Consider the following 14,332-nt stretch of genomic DNA (forward strand, 5'->3'; position numbering starts at 1 on the left):
TCAGCTTCATATCAGGTTTCTTGCTGAAACTCTCACTGCTTATACGGTGATAACCTGGAACTCTGATCAATAGCAGCAACACTGGCCTCCCCTATAGCCGCGTGCCGCAGGGTAGTGGGAGTGGACACGGTGCTCGAATGAGGCACAGGGTCTACACACAGCGGGTGAGCTTACCCAGCGTGACAGAGCAGCAGGAGGCAGGTCCTCACTGACACAGAATCATAGAATCCCTACAGTGCAGAGGGAGGCCATTCAGCCCATTAAGTCTGCACCAACAACAATCCTATCCAGACCCACATATTTACTCTGCTAGCGCCCCTGACACTAAGGGTCAATTTATCATGGCCAATTGACCTCACTTGCACATCTTTAGACTGTGGGAAGAAACCAGAACAGGAAACCCACACAGACATGGGAAGAACGTGCAAACTCCACACAGACAGTGATCCGAGATTGGAATTGAACCTGGTGCTGTAAGGTAACACTGCTAACCACTGGGCCACCCCGACATCTGCCGTCTCCAGGAAGAAAACCTCCTTCCACCTCATACAACACATGGAGAGAGGAGCTGCAGGAAGAGGAAGGTGCAGAGTGACTGGAATCCTTTGTAGGGAAGGGGGGAAGAGGAGGGGGAAGCAGGTGTAGCCGTGGTGCCTGCTGCCTCTCACCTCTCCGCTAGAGAAGCTCACGATCGATTATTCCGGGTATGTTTTAATGAATACAGATGCTGCCAGACCTGCTGGGTTTTTCCAGCATTCTCTGTATGTTTCCGATCGGCAGTTTCGATGCGCCACAGCGAAAAACCGCACCGATCTCCTCAGAAGACAAACACGGGACACAGTGGACAGAGTTCCCTTCGTCGTCCAGTACTTCCCCGGAGCGGAGAAGCTACGACATCTTCTCCGGAGTCTTCAACATATCATTGATGAAGACGAACATCTCGCCAGGGCCATCCCCACACCCCCACTTCTTGCTTTCAGACAACCACACAACCTCAAACAGACCATTGTTCGCAGCAAACTACCCAGCCTTCAGGAGAACAGTGACCACAATACCACACAACCCTGCCACAGCAACCTCTGCAAGACATGCCGGATCATCGACATGGACACCATCATCACACGTGAGAATACCATCCACCAGGTACATGGTAAATACTCTTGCAACTCGGCCAACATTGTCTACCTGATACGTTGCAAGAAAGGATGTCCCGAAGCATGGTACATTGGGGAGACCATGCAGACGCTACGACAACGGATGAATGAACATCGCTCGACAGTCACCAGGCAAGACTGTTCCCTTCCTGTTGGCGAACACTTCAGTGGTCACGGGCATTCAGCCTCTGACCTTCGGGTAAGCATTCTCCAAGGCGGCCTTCACGACACACGACAGCGCAGAGTCGCTGAGCAGAGACTGATAGCCAAGTTCCGCACACATGAGGACGGTCTCAACAGGGATCTTGGGTTCATGTCGCACTATCTGTAACCCCCGTGACTTGCCTGGGTTTGCAAAACCTCACTTACTGTACTGTCTGGAGACAATACACATCTCTTTAAACTGTGATCAGTGCTCCTACCACTCACATTATCAGCCACTTCAGGTCTTGAACAGCAGGTTAGGTGTAAGGATTCGCATTTTAATCAGTAATCTCTAAACTGTCTGTGCTTTATATGCTCTGTCTAAGGCCAGAACTCTCCATTCACCTGACGAAGAGGCTGTCCCCTCGAAAGCTAGTGAGAATATTATCAAATAAATAGGTTGGACTAAAACCTGGTGTTGTCAGACTTTTTACTGTGTTTACGCCAGTCCAACGCCGGCATACCCACATCATGTTTCCGATAATCCCATGGATGTCAGTTGACCTTTGAAGCCTTGAAAATTCCATTCAAAAACAGGAGTCAACTGTTAAGTATAAAAATGAAAGATTGGTTTTGGGATGGGTGTCGTAATCTTTGTCATTTACCGGGTGGGATCTGCTCTGAGTGAATGTGTGTTAATCCCCTGGGCATCTTCACAACGTAGTCTATTGCTTGTTCCCTTGTGCCCAGTTATAAGGCGCCGATAAATAAACATTCGTTTGTGAGGTAAAGCTTTGAAACTGATTACTAAGGGGAGTGTAGCAGGTTGTGGCTGCCTCATGCAATGAGCACATGCAAAAACATAATGTTCAGGGGAGGGGAACTGGGACACTGAGCCGACATCTGCACAAGGATCTATAATTACAAAAGGAACTACAAAAGGTCGTGAATGTAGCCCAATCCATCACGCAAACCAGCCTCCCATCCACTGACTCTGTCTACACTTCCCGCTGCCTCGGCAAAGCAGCCAGCATAATTAAGGACCCCACCCACCCCGGACATTCTCTCTTCCACCTTCTTCTGTCGGGTAAAAGATACAAAAGTCTGAGGTCACGTACTAACCGACTCAAGAACAGTTTCTTCCCTGCTGCTGTCAGACTTTTGAATGGACCTACCTTGATCTTTCTCTGCACCCGAGCTATGACTGTAACACTACACTCTGCACTCTCTCGTTTCCTTCTCTACGAACGGTATGCGTTGTCTGTATAGTGCGAGAAACAATACTTTTCATTGCATGTTAATACATGTAACAATATTATATCAAATCAAAATAGTATCGAGGCTGTTTTACAGTGCCGTCAAAACCTCTGGACACTCCCTCAGCTCAGACAAAATTCAATCCAACAGTCAAAAAACCTGATCATACCATTAACCTGTCGGTTATTGTCCGGAGTCCATTGCAGCTGCAACAAATGTAGAGGCCAGGAAAATAAAGAGTTCAGAGAGAGTGTTATTCTAACGCTGGTTATATTGTGAAACAAACCCAAGTGGATCATTTTGTGCAACCGTTAATATTCGTATTTGCTTCCCCTTCTCCTCCTGATCTGCCTCTGGTTTAGCTTTGGTAGATCCTTGGGACAGACTGTCCTCTCCCCAGATCTGACAGCTGTGACGCCCATGGCGGATGTCCTTTGGATTTTGGAGCCTGCCCCACCTGCACCAGTGCCGGGGCAGATCCATCACTGGGGAAGAAAGCAGCATGTGTGGCCCTGTCCAAGGGTAGGGATGGGGAGGAGGGTGACATGGGACGAGAGGTCATGGAGGGGAGTTGTGTGTGGGGATGTTGATCCAGCTGCAGTCAGCGTGTACAGACTATTGGTCTAGACCACAATACATTAAGCATCCTGCCCCCTGTACTTCTCCAAGAGAGCAGTCACTCTTTCCATGGAGGTGATCATCAGTATGAATCCCTGAGACATCATGGCATCCGTGCTAATGATAGGCTCCTCCAATCTCTCTCCATAGTTACATGCTGCCTCTGGAATTGCTGAGAGCAGTAATATATGTTTGCTTTCTCTGCTCCACAACTTCCTTTTCCATTGGAGGAAGCTCAGTGTTTCCATCCAGCTGAGGAGAGGTTGGAGTGCCCTGCATCCTCAGACCAGGGCTCAGCTGTTCCAGTCTCCGGTACCTGCTCCTGCTCAAATGTAATGTTAAAAGGCCATTGTTCCAGATGATCACAGGTTGCTTTCTCTGTCCCCTTTGAGCGGGAGAGCTGACTGGTGGTGATTTCACCTGAGATGAGGGGCAAAGTTGGGAAGGCATGAATAACCTCAGCCTTGAGTTGATCCTGCGCTGTTGGCATTGCTCTGCATCACTCACCAGCCGTCCAGACAACTGAGCTAAACAATTCCCTGCAATGTTCATCCAGTATGTGACAACCTGTCTATCTCTATTTCTATATCCAATGAGAGTGTTTGGTCAGGATGGCTGACCTCTGCCCCCATCACCTGTCCATAAGGAGGGGGACTTCCATTCTGGCCCTCACTGTCTCCAGTATGAGCTCCAGAAAAGAGAAGTGAACAGGAGAGCTTCCTTCTATTGTCTTACCTTTAGTTTACTGAAGAAGCTGCTTCCTGCAGGCATTTTGCCCCTTGCCAGAGTCTCATTAAATGCATCACCTTCATTGACAGAGTACACCGTCCCTGAATGATCATTGACAGAGTACACCGTCCCTGAATGATCATTGACAGAGTACACCGTCCCTGAATGATCAGGAGACCCTGAAGTAGGATTTGAATGACTGCATGAAGGAGCCAGGTTTAAACTTGCTTCAACTACAACAAGTTCCTGACCTGCTGCCTCCCCTCTGCTATGTGTGGGTCTATTCTGTTTCCAATGTGTCCATGAGTTTAAATCTCAGCATGGCAGCTGGAGAATATTAATTCTGATAATTAAATACATCAGGACTGGTGACGATATAACTACCGTCCTGGAATAAAAAAAAACCATGTGGTTCACTAATATTCACAAAGGGGTGAAATCTGCTATATCTAAATGTGATCCACAACAATGCTGTTAACTCTTAACTTCCCCCTGAAATGGTCTAGCAACGCATGTAGTTACCAAGAAGATAGTTCACCAACAGCCTCTTAAGCGACATTAGTGATGGACAGTGAATGTTGGCCTTGACAATGATACCCACACCCTGTGAATGAATAAACAAAAAGCTGACCAAACAAGGACAATAAATATTGTAAGAATGACCACACGCATTTCTTCCATCACCACCTCAGTGACCCTGGAGATTACCACCGCCTGGGTAGAGCAGGTGTCCAGTGCTGTTAGGTATTGTAGCGTGAGGAAGCTTTCAATCACAGTGGTGATTTATTAAAGAACAGCAGCAATGCAGTATATACCAGCTCAACACTGATACAGTTCTTCCTCTGACTCCCTGGGCTTGCAATGAGGGCTTCCCAGACCTGGACTCTACCACTCTATAGGCCAAAATTCGCATGCTCCATTCCAATAGGCCCAGGCAGATCACATGACGCACAAACTATTGCCCCTTAATGGGGCCTCACAATCACTTTACAGTTTGGAATAAAAAAAACAAATGTCTACGACACAGAATCCAATCAACAGAGTGACTGTAACATGCCAATCCCACACGTTGTTTCATTGAATCTCTTCCTGGTGCAGCAATGATTGAGACTGGCTGCCCCTTTGAGCTGTCACTGGTGTCTTAACTCCACAGCAGCAAACTTTTATTGTCTATACTTGGCAAGTGGAAAGCATGTCTTATTAAATTTAAACCCTACTCCAGGGAACTAAACCACCGTCCTCTATGAGCCACAGTGTTACACACAAACTTAGAGACATTTGGATTTGTTACTTCTGAGGAAAGGTCACTGTCAAAACTCGACCAAATTAATTTCTTTTGAACATTATTGTCCTGCTGAGCATTCAGCTTAAAGTTTATTAGTATCACAAGTAAATTTACATTAACATTGCAATGAAGGAACTATGAAAATCCCCTAGTTGCCACATTCTGGCACCTGTTCGGGTACACTGAGGGAGAATTTAGCGTGGCCAATGCACCCTAACCAGCACGTCTTTTGGACTGTGGGAGGAAACTGGAGCACCCAGAGGAAACCTATGCAGACATGGGGAGAATGTGCAAACTCCACACAGGCAGTGACCCAAGCTGGGAATTGAACCTGGGTCCCTGGTGCTGTGAGGCAGCAGTGCTAAATCTGTGTTGCTTTAAGGGTTTGTGTGGGAGTGGTGTGGAAATGATGTTTTCCCTCCTTTTTCCTCCTTCCATGTGAGGAAGTTTTTGCTGTGTGGGGCCTGTGGCTATTTGTGAACATTCGTTGGTAACTCATCATGTTAGAACCATACCCTGATAAAGGAACCCCTTTTGTTAAGTGTATATTATTGATAAGTAGATAATGCACAGTACCAGAATCCTGGATAATAATCTTCAAATAATCTGGAATACTGTAGTTAAAACTAACCTAATATCATATGTTTCAAAGAATATTGTAAATACAGAACAGCAGTAAACTTCAGAAAGTAGGTTCCCAGCACAGTGTAATACATAGGGACTCCTCCAACTTGAAAACCTTTAATGATTTAAATTGTTATGCCCAATCAAGGTATGTTCTACTCATCACTTTAAAACATGTACTGTGCTTTTATGGAAGTTTCTGAAAGTGTTTTTTGTTTTTTTTACAATGGACACTGGCCAGGTGACCATGATGGCTGCCAAGAGTTAGGTAACTTCTAAATTCAACTCCGACCACATCAAGTTTCTAGAAAGTTTCGAATTGAATCAAGCTCAGTTTAACATTTTTGCATTAGCCTCAACAGTTTCTACCATGTTTGGGCAATCTATTTGACAGAATCCTGTCCAGTCACCAACATAAAAGATTACCCTCAGGTGTAGGACTTTTATACACTGTATTCAACGGAGTTTAGAAGGATGAGGGAGGATCTGCCAGGCCATGGGAGGGGGGTACCAGGGTACACCTGGGTGAAAAGTGTTTGCTGGTTTGCTTGCTGTGCGCTGGGATAGTGTTTAAAAACAGTGCCCAGATCATAAGTGTCAGATTTGATGGTGGTTCCAGGGATTCGGAGCTGCTTGTCAGTGATGGAAGCTCTGATTGCGAGTTCTTTTTCTAAGTTCCTGACCACATGGCAGCAAAAGCCGACATTTCTGTTGGTGGCCTCAACACAGCTTCTCCGTCCGACATCAGTCTTTGCCGAGGATATCCCGGCCTACATCCTGGGACATAGCTGCCACTTACACTGACCGACCTCTATCAGAAATTGGAGCCCAGTCAAACCAAAACCAGCTGAGTGTAATTACTTTTATATTTATTCACATTTACTGTATTGTATTTATTATGTTTTGGTAATTTATTTGACTTTGCAAGTTATGCCAGCCAGGAATGTGCTGTATGTACTGCACATGTATGTTACAGAATTTCAACTGCACATAGTTTGCCCCAGGTGAGAAATGTCTGACGGTACCTAACTCTGGCTTTAACATTAATGTCAATGGGAACCGACGATTCACTTAAAGTTGTTTCACTCAAAGTCGTGATGGCCAGGGTACCGTAATCCAAACTACCAATCCACGTTATTCTTGCTGGGAGAGATCGAGATGATAATCTAAACATTGACACTGCAGGTAAGTGAAGGTAAACCGTGTGTTCAGTTCAATATCTTGCTATGTAATTTTTTGAAAATTGTGTGTATTACACATTCCAGTTTGTACTAGGCTATATCCTAGCCCAGGGCCAAGAGGTATTTGATTTATTATTGTCACATGTATTGCGCTGGACAGACAAAAACATATTTGTTCATAGAGTACGTAGGAGAGAAGGAAAGGAGAGGGTGCAGAATGTAGTGTTACATTCATAGCTAGTGTGTAGAGAAAGATCAGTTTAATATATGATCGGTCTATTCAAAAGTCTGATGGCAGCAGGGAAGAAGCTGGTCTTAAACTGTTAGACATAGGAGCAGAATTAGGCCACTTGACCCATTGAGTCAGCTCTGCCATTCCAAATGGCTGATAAGTTTCTCAACCCTATTCTTCCACTTTTTCCTTGTAACCTTTGATCCCCTTAACAATCAAGAACCTATCTATCTCTGTCTTAAATACTTAATGATTTGGGTTCCACAGCCTTCTGTGGCAATGAATTCCATAAATTCATATGCTCTAGCTGAAGAAATTCCTCCTTTTGAGTCTGTTGGTACATGTTCGCAGACTTTTGTAAATTTTCCTGATGGAGAAGGGTGGAAGTGAGTATGTCTGGGGCGCATGGGGTCCTCGATAATGTTGCCTGCTTTGCTGAGGCAGCGGGAAGTGTAGACAGGGTCGATGGATGGGCTTGTGTGATGGATTGGGCTATGTTCAGGTATGAGGACAGCAATGAATTCTCTGGGTAAAGTATTCTGCTCTGTAAAGTGAGGCTGGCCTAATTTCCCAGCTAAGGAATAGTTGGATTCTGCAGCAATTTCTCTGAGGTTAGAATTGCACTGAATCATTTCCTGTATCACGTGCCTTTCCCACTATCCCAGCGGCGAGCAGGCCAAACAAATCTATTTTATGGCACTGCTTACTTCCCAGATGCTGCTGGAGTCAGTTATGGCACAGATGAGCTCAAGCACTGGAGCAACATACAGGCAAATCGTGAGGTGCCAAAAGAAATCGGACATACTGCAGGGGTGTAAGTTTAACAACTGGGAAGGTGAGTTGTGTTTGTGTTATTCTCACTTAAAAGCTGTTGATTGATTGTGTGCATTTGTTAATTTTAAACGAGTTGTTGTGGCTGTAAGGGAAAGTCTGCCTCTGTGGGACATGATTGTGAAAGAAAACGAAAACTTCTCCTGGACATCTCCTCAAGACATTTACTTTTGTCAGGGTAACACAGTGCAGATGTTTATGTAAAACTTCCTTGAACGCTGCAATCTAAACCTCTAATCCATCTAAATCTGTTTCTGTATGTGTGGATCCTCGTGTGGTGCTGAACATTTCCAACTCCTGTTACTTTCCTCTTCCACATCATCAGATTAGATATGTTCAGCTCCAAAGGTTTACAATTTCAAACCAAAGTCCCAGAGGTGGGAGAAGTACGGTTTTTAGGACTGAGACTGATCATGAAACAGCTGTTAAAGGAACAGGCAAGTGAGAATGTTCCAGCCTGAAATAATACTCGCCGTAGCCCATATTTACACCAGCCCATCCTTGTCACATTGCGCTGGCTTCCGTGCCCCAGGTCCTCATCCTCACTTTCAAATCACTCCATGGTCTCACAACCCCCTACTTCTGTAATATCCTCCAATCACAGAGCATCCTGGAAGAAAATGCTGGAAAATCTCAGCAGGTCTGGCAGCAGCTGTAAGGAGAGAAAAGAGCTGATGTTTCGAGTCCAGACCACCCTTGGGTCATCTGGACTCGAGACGTCAGCTCTTCCATCTCCTGCTGAGCTTTTCCAGAGTTTTCCCTTTTGGTTTCAGATTCCAGCATCTGCAGTACTTTGCTAGAATCCTAGAATCTTGTGGCACACAAGAAGGCCATTCAACCTGTCATGCCCATGCCAGCCCTTTCAAGCCTTGCAGGTTCTGCAGCTCCAACACACTGTTATTGTCCATTCCCCATTGCCTCTGGGCTTATGGGCAGTGATCCATCAGCCACCATATCAATACCTCTGGATGTCTGTCTGTAGGAAACAGTGTGCAGTGGCAAAGACCTCAAACCTAGCACCATGTTCACGGTCTATGGGACTGCAATGCTTCCTGCCTCCTGTCGCAATCAAAGATGTGGACAACATACAGCACACATCTTAAATTCCTGGAGAAATATCACCAGTGATGCCTCTGCTAATTCCTGCAAATTCAGTGGCAGGATAGGCAGTGCCCTCTCTCGCTGACGTCCATAGTGACGAGGTATTGGTTATAGGTAATCAGCTATATTGGCTGGGCCACATCATCTGCAAGACTGGCATTCCAAAATAAGCTCTGTACTCCGAGCTTCACCACGGCAAACGGTTACCAGGAGGGCAGAGGAAATATTTCACGGATGGCCTCAAAGCCTCTTTGAAAAATACAACATCCCCACTGATACGAGGGAATCTCTTGTTTGACGCCACCCAAACTGGAGAAGAAGCGGCTGCGTAAGTGCAGGCCCAGGTGGGAGGCCAGCTGCAAACAGCAGAAGGTGCGTATCAAAATCCAAGCTTCCCAACTACCTCATCGAACACAACCCACCCCCACCGATTGCAGAGTGTGTGGATCCAGCACTGGACTCTTTCGACTCCTCGGGACTCACACCCTCGGAGTGGCAGAAAACCATCCTCAGTTCCGAGGAACTGCCCGGGAAGAAGAGGAAATGACCCCCTGGGAGCAGCCGCCCCCCCCCCCCCCGCCCCCCCGCCCCCCCCCCCCCCCACTTTCTGCTTTGCCACCTTCTTCCCTGTTTTCATCAGTCTCTTCCTAATCCCCCTCTTCCTGTGTGCATCGCAGTCCATCACCTAACCTACAAACATCTCTGTGTACACCAAGCCTGCTGTGTAAATGTAACTTGAGACAGTTGATGATAAGTTAATGGATCAGTTTTGGGTTAAGGGCACTGCATGAAATATTAACCTTTCTTCTTGAGGTATTGACTGACCTCCGGGCCAAGATTTGTTGTCAAAATAATAATGAACCCAATGTTCGTTATTTGTGTGTAAACGGTGGAGTGACTTGAGGTAATGAGCAGATCCCCGGTTAAATGCAAATACCCAAAGGTTGCTGGTGAGTTGTGTCACTCTGCTCTTTGTGACAATGGCGTTTCTTTGTCACATCTCCCTTAAAATGCGCTGAATGTTGTGAACCTGGCTGTATCTGCAAAGAGAGCTACAAGCTAAATGCACCGCAGCTATTTAGAACCCGTGATTAACGGTGTAAGTAATTATGTGGTAATTGCTAATTACCGCCAGTCAACATCTCTGGCACTGAAAACTAACTACTACATCTTCCATTACTTCAGACTTTTAATTATTTTGGGGAGATTCTAAAAAACGCCAAATATAATTATTTTCTCATTCTTCTTTTTCTGTCTCTTTCTTCCCGCTCTTAATCTAACCTCTCTTTCCCTCTCTTTGTTGCTTTCTCTGTTCCAGATTTAACATTAAATTCACCCTCCTCGAAGTCCTTCCACTATTTGTCTCCCAACCCATTAATCTTGTTGTTTAAGGAGTTGGTAACTTTGATCACCTGGATCTCAGGCGCCCTGGTTCCCTCGCCACCATGCTATCAGCTCACACTGGCTGTAACTTTGTGGTCAGAAAGAATTTTGAGTTGCAGATTACGTGGCCAAGAGTAGGTAACAGGAGATGGTCTGCTGCAGCAAGGTCTGGTGTACAGCTAGTATTTTCTAATTTTATTACAGATTTCTTGCAATTGTTCTTATTTTGCCTTTGATTTGTTAATATTAAATGCTTTGGCCACCAGATGTCAGCAACCATATTTTGTAAATATTAGATGATAAACTATTTGTTCGTTGTCTCGTGACTGCTAGAAGCCAGGTAGGTGTGATTGCATTAAGGAAGGGTCAAAGTAAGAGCTTCTTTAAGTGTAATTCTGTGGTTGAATTAAATAATCCAGCAATCCAAATTTACAGTGTGTTCCTCTAACTCTGAGTAAATGCAAATATCCAAAGGTTCAACATCAAATCCCTTCTTTTTGATTTGATTTATTATTGTCACATGTATTGGGATACAGTGAAAAGTATTATTTCTTGCACGCTATACAGACAAAGCATACCGTACATAAGGAAGGAAACGAGAGAGTGCAGATTGTAGTCTTATAGACATAGCTAGGGTGTAGAGAAAGATTAACTTAATGCAAGGTAGGTCCATTCAAATGTCTGATTGCAGCAGGGAAGAAGCTGTTCTTAGATTGGTTGGTACATAACCTCAGACTTTTGTACCTTTTTCCTGATGGAAGAAGGTGAAAGGGAGAATGTCCGGGGTGGGTGGGGTTCTTAATTATGCTGACTTCTTTTCTGAGGCAGCAGGAAGTGTAGACAGAGACAATGGATGGGAGATTGGTTTGCGTAATGGACTGGGCTACATTCATGACCTTTTGTAGTTCCTTGCAGTTTTGGTCAGAGCAGGAGCCCATACCGAGCTGTGGTAAGCCCAGAAAGAATGCTTTCTATGATGCATCTGTAAAAGTTGGTGAGAGTCGTAGCTGACATGCCAAATTTCCTTAGCCTCCTGAGAAAGTAGAGGTGGTGGGCTTTTTTGACTATAACGTCGCCATGGAGGGATCAGGACAGGTTGTTTGTGATTTGGACACCTAGAAACTTAAAGCTGAAAGACCATTTCCACTTCATCCCAGTTGATGTAGACAGGGGGACATCCTTCACTACGCTTCCTGAAGTCGATGACTATCTCCGAAGTTTTGTTAACACTGCTGCTCATCTAGGTACTGCACCTCAGTGATAGAATCCGTAGGCATGGGACCAGCTTACGCGACTTAACTCTATCCTTCCATTGACTGTTGGGCTGCTCTCGCGACATCCGGTGTTTGTTGATTGAAAATTTTCTTCAGCTCAGGGTGAGAGAGATTGAAGTCATTGTTTTGAGATCCTAGCCACAAATTTTACTCCCTTGTTACTCATTTCATCCAACTCTGAGCCACTGAGTCAGATTGAGTTAGACGGATTACTATTTGGAGTCATCTCTGCTCTGAACTGACCTTACAAATCTGTATCGCCTCAACCTAATGTACATCTATCACACTCCTCCCCCTCTTAACTCTGAAAAGAATCATACAGACTCGGAGCATTAACTGTTTCTTTCTCTCCACTAATGCTGCCAGACCTGCTGAGATTTTTCACAATTCCTGTTTTCATTTCGGATTTCGAGCATCCACAGTATTTTGCTTCTAAAATATGCATCCTTCTATCTCTGCAATATCAGCCAATAACCTCCTCCCATCAAACTTTCTGAAACCCTTGTGAATGTTTTTGTCACCTTCAACTTCTCTGTCAATCTCCGCTCTGGCCTCCAATCCTCAACTATTCAACAAACTCTGCTGTACAGTCCACTAAGCCATTACCTCACTTCCTTTTGTCCAACAAAACATTCAATTTAAAATCCTCACAAGACCATAAGGGCAGAAGTAGGCCATTTGGCCCATTGAATCTTCTCTGCTTTTCAATAAGATTATAATTTATCTGATATGATAATCCTCAACTCCATTTTCCCTCCTTATCCCCTTGACTGCCTTACTAATTAAAAATCTGTTTATCTCAGCCTTGAACATATTTAACAATCCATCCAAAAACCTCTGTGGAAAAGAATTCCACAGATTCACTACCCTCTGGGAGAAGTTCCTCCTCATCTCTGTCTTCAATGGGTGCCCCCTAACTCTGAATGTATCTCCTCTGGTCCTAGACTCTCAATACCTACCCTGTCAAGCCTTCTGAGAATCTGATATATCTCAATAAGGTCGCCTCTCATTCTTCTAAACTCCAGTGAGTACAGACCCAACCTACTCAACCTTTCCTCATGAGAAAATCCCACCACAACCAGGATCAACCTAGTAAGCCATCTCTGGACTGCCTCCAGTGCCAGTGTATCTTTCCTTAGATAATGGGACTGACCCAGAATGAGTGCAGAGAAAGGGCTGGGTGGAAGGACCTGTCTCTGTACTCCAGCACGGTGTTTTATATATAATAAAAAAGAACATGCCATACATCATTCCTGACTAGGAACTATAAATCCTCCCTAACAGCACCATGACTGTATCTACACCATATAATCTGCAGGGGGTGGAGAAGACCAACTTCTCAAGGGCAACTGTGGACGGGCAATAAGTACTGGCCTCATCAGCGACACTCAGTTTTAAGTCTATTTTCTAGTGTCACAAGAAAGGCTTACATTAACACTGCAATGAAGTTACTGTGAAAAACTCCTAGTCGCCACACTCCGGCGCCTCTTTGGGAAGGGAGAATTTAGCAAGCCAGTGCATTTAACCAGCACCTTTTTCGGACTGTGGGAGGAAACCGGAGTACCCAGAAGAAACCCACACAGACACGGGGAGAATGTGCAGACTCTGCACAGACAGTGACCCAAGCCGGGAATCGAACCCGGGTCCCTGGCGTTGTGAGGCAGCAACACTAACCACTGTGCCGCCGCACCGCCCAATCCCATGATGGAATAAAAGAAATGGAAAAAAAAAGAAGCGACTTGACAGTTGTGAGAGAATTGATGGTTTCTTTTACCTCAGGATGCTTGTTTAAGAAGTCTGTCCAAAAGCATGAAGGAAATGGCAGATTGTTCGTGCAGATGTAAATGTTGACATGCCAGGAGCAAAATACTGCAAGTATATTGTCCCACCTGGACATGGGGTGGGTGGGGTGTCTGGAAACTGTGTGGGTAAGAGGGATGGCGATGGGTAGGTGATGTTAGGACCCTTGCTGCGCTGTTCTCTGAAGTGCCAACGTCAGATTCTTTTCTGAGGATATCCATTCTGTAAGGCCCCTGCTACACGGAGCAGTTTAGCAAAGTATGCAATTTGGTGCTAAAATGTGTTGCTCCTGCCATATCATTTCAAAACTATTTCCTGTCTGACTGTTTTGTATGCAATTCTAAAATAGTTACAGATGTCGAGGTGGATGCCAGATCTTGCAGTCTTGTGATGAGAAATGTATATGCTTTGGAAACTCTTGGGGGAGAGTAAAACATTCTTGAGGGAAATAATGTTCATTGGCAAACATTCGGAACACGGTCATCAAGAAAATTATTCCTCATTATAAACTTCTCTTAACATGCTCCTTCCTGGCTTTGAAAAGGAAAAAAAATATCATTAGTGTGCAATACTTACACAAATACATTAACTCGGTACACGGATTTAGATCATTTCTGTGATTAATTAAGTGTTGTTTTTTTTAAACTCATTATTCTTCAACAGGAGGATTGGGCCAATTATTGTCTAGTTATGGATGGCAGGCTCCCTCAGTTATTCGC

General features: G+C 44.9%; 1 protein-coding gene across 1 annotated transcript in view; it reads left to right on the forward strand.

The window, feature by feature from the left end:
* The first annotated feature begins 7,955 nt into the window (after positions 1-7,955).
* The window catches only part of LOC145357125 (tetraspanin-18B-like), a 127,078-nt gene continuing 120,701 nt past the window's right edge, over positions 7,956-14,332 (forward strand). Inside the window, exon 1 of the mRNA XM_080210281.1 lies at positions 7,956-8,059. The gene's annotated coding sequence lies outside the window, so the exon portion shown is untranslated. The remainder of the gene's footprint in view (positions 8,060-14,332) is intronic.

Source organism: Carcharhinus amblyrhynchos, chromosome 22 (genome assembly GCF_965287045.1).
Source record: "Carcharhinus amblyrhynchos chromosome 22, sCarAmb.v2.hapA, whole genome shotgun sequence".
In the NCBI taxonomy this organism is placed as follows: Eukaryota; Metazoa; Chordata; class Chondrichthyes; order Carcharhiniformes; family Carcharhinidae; genus Carcharhinus; species Carcharhinus amblyrhynchos.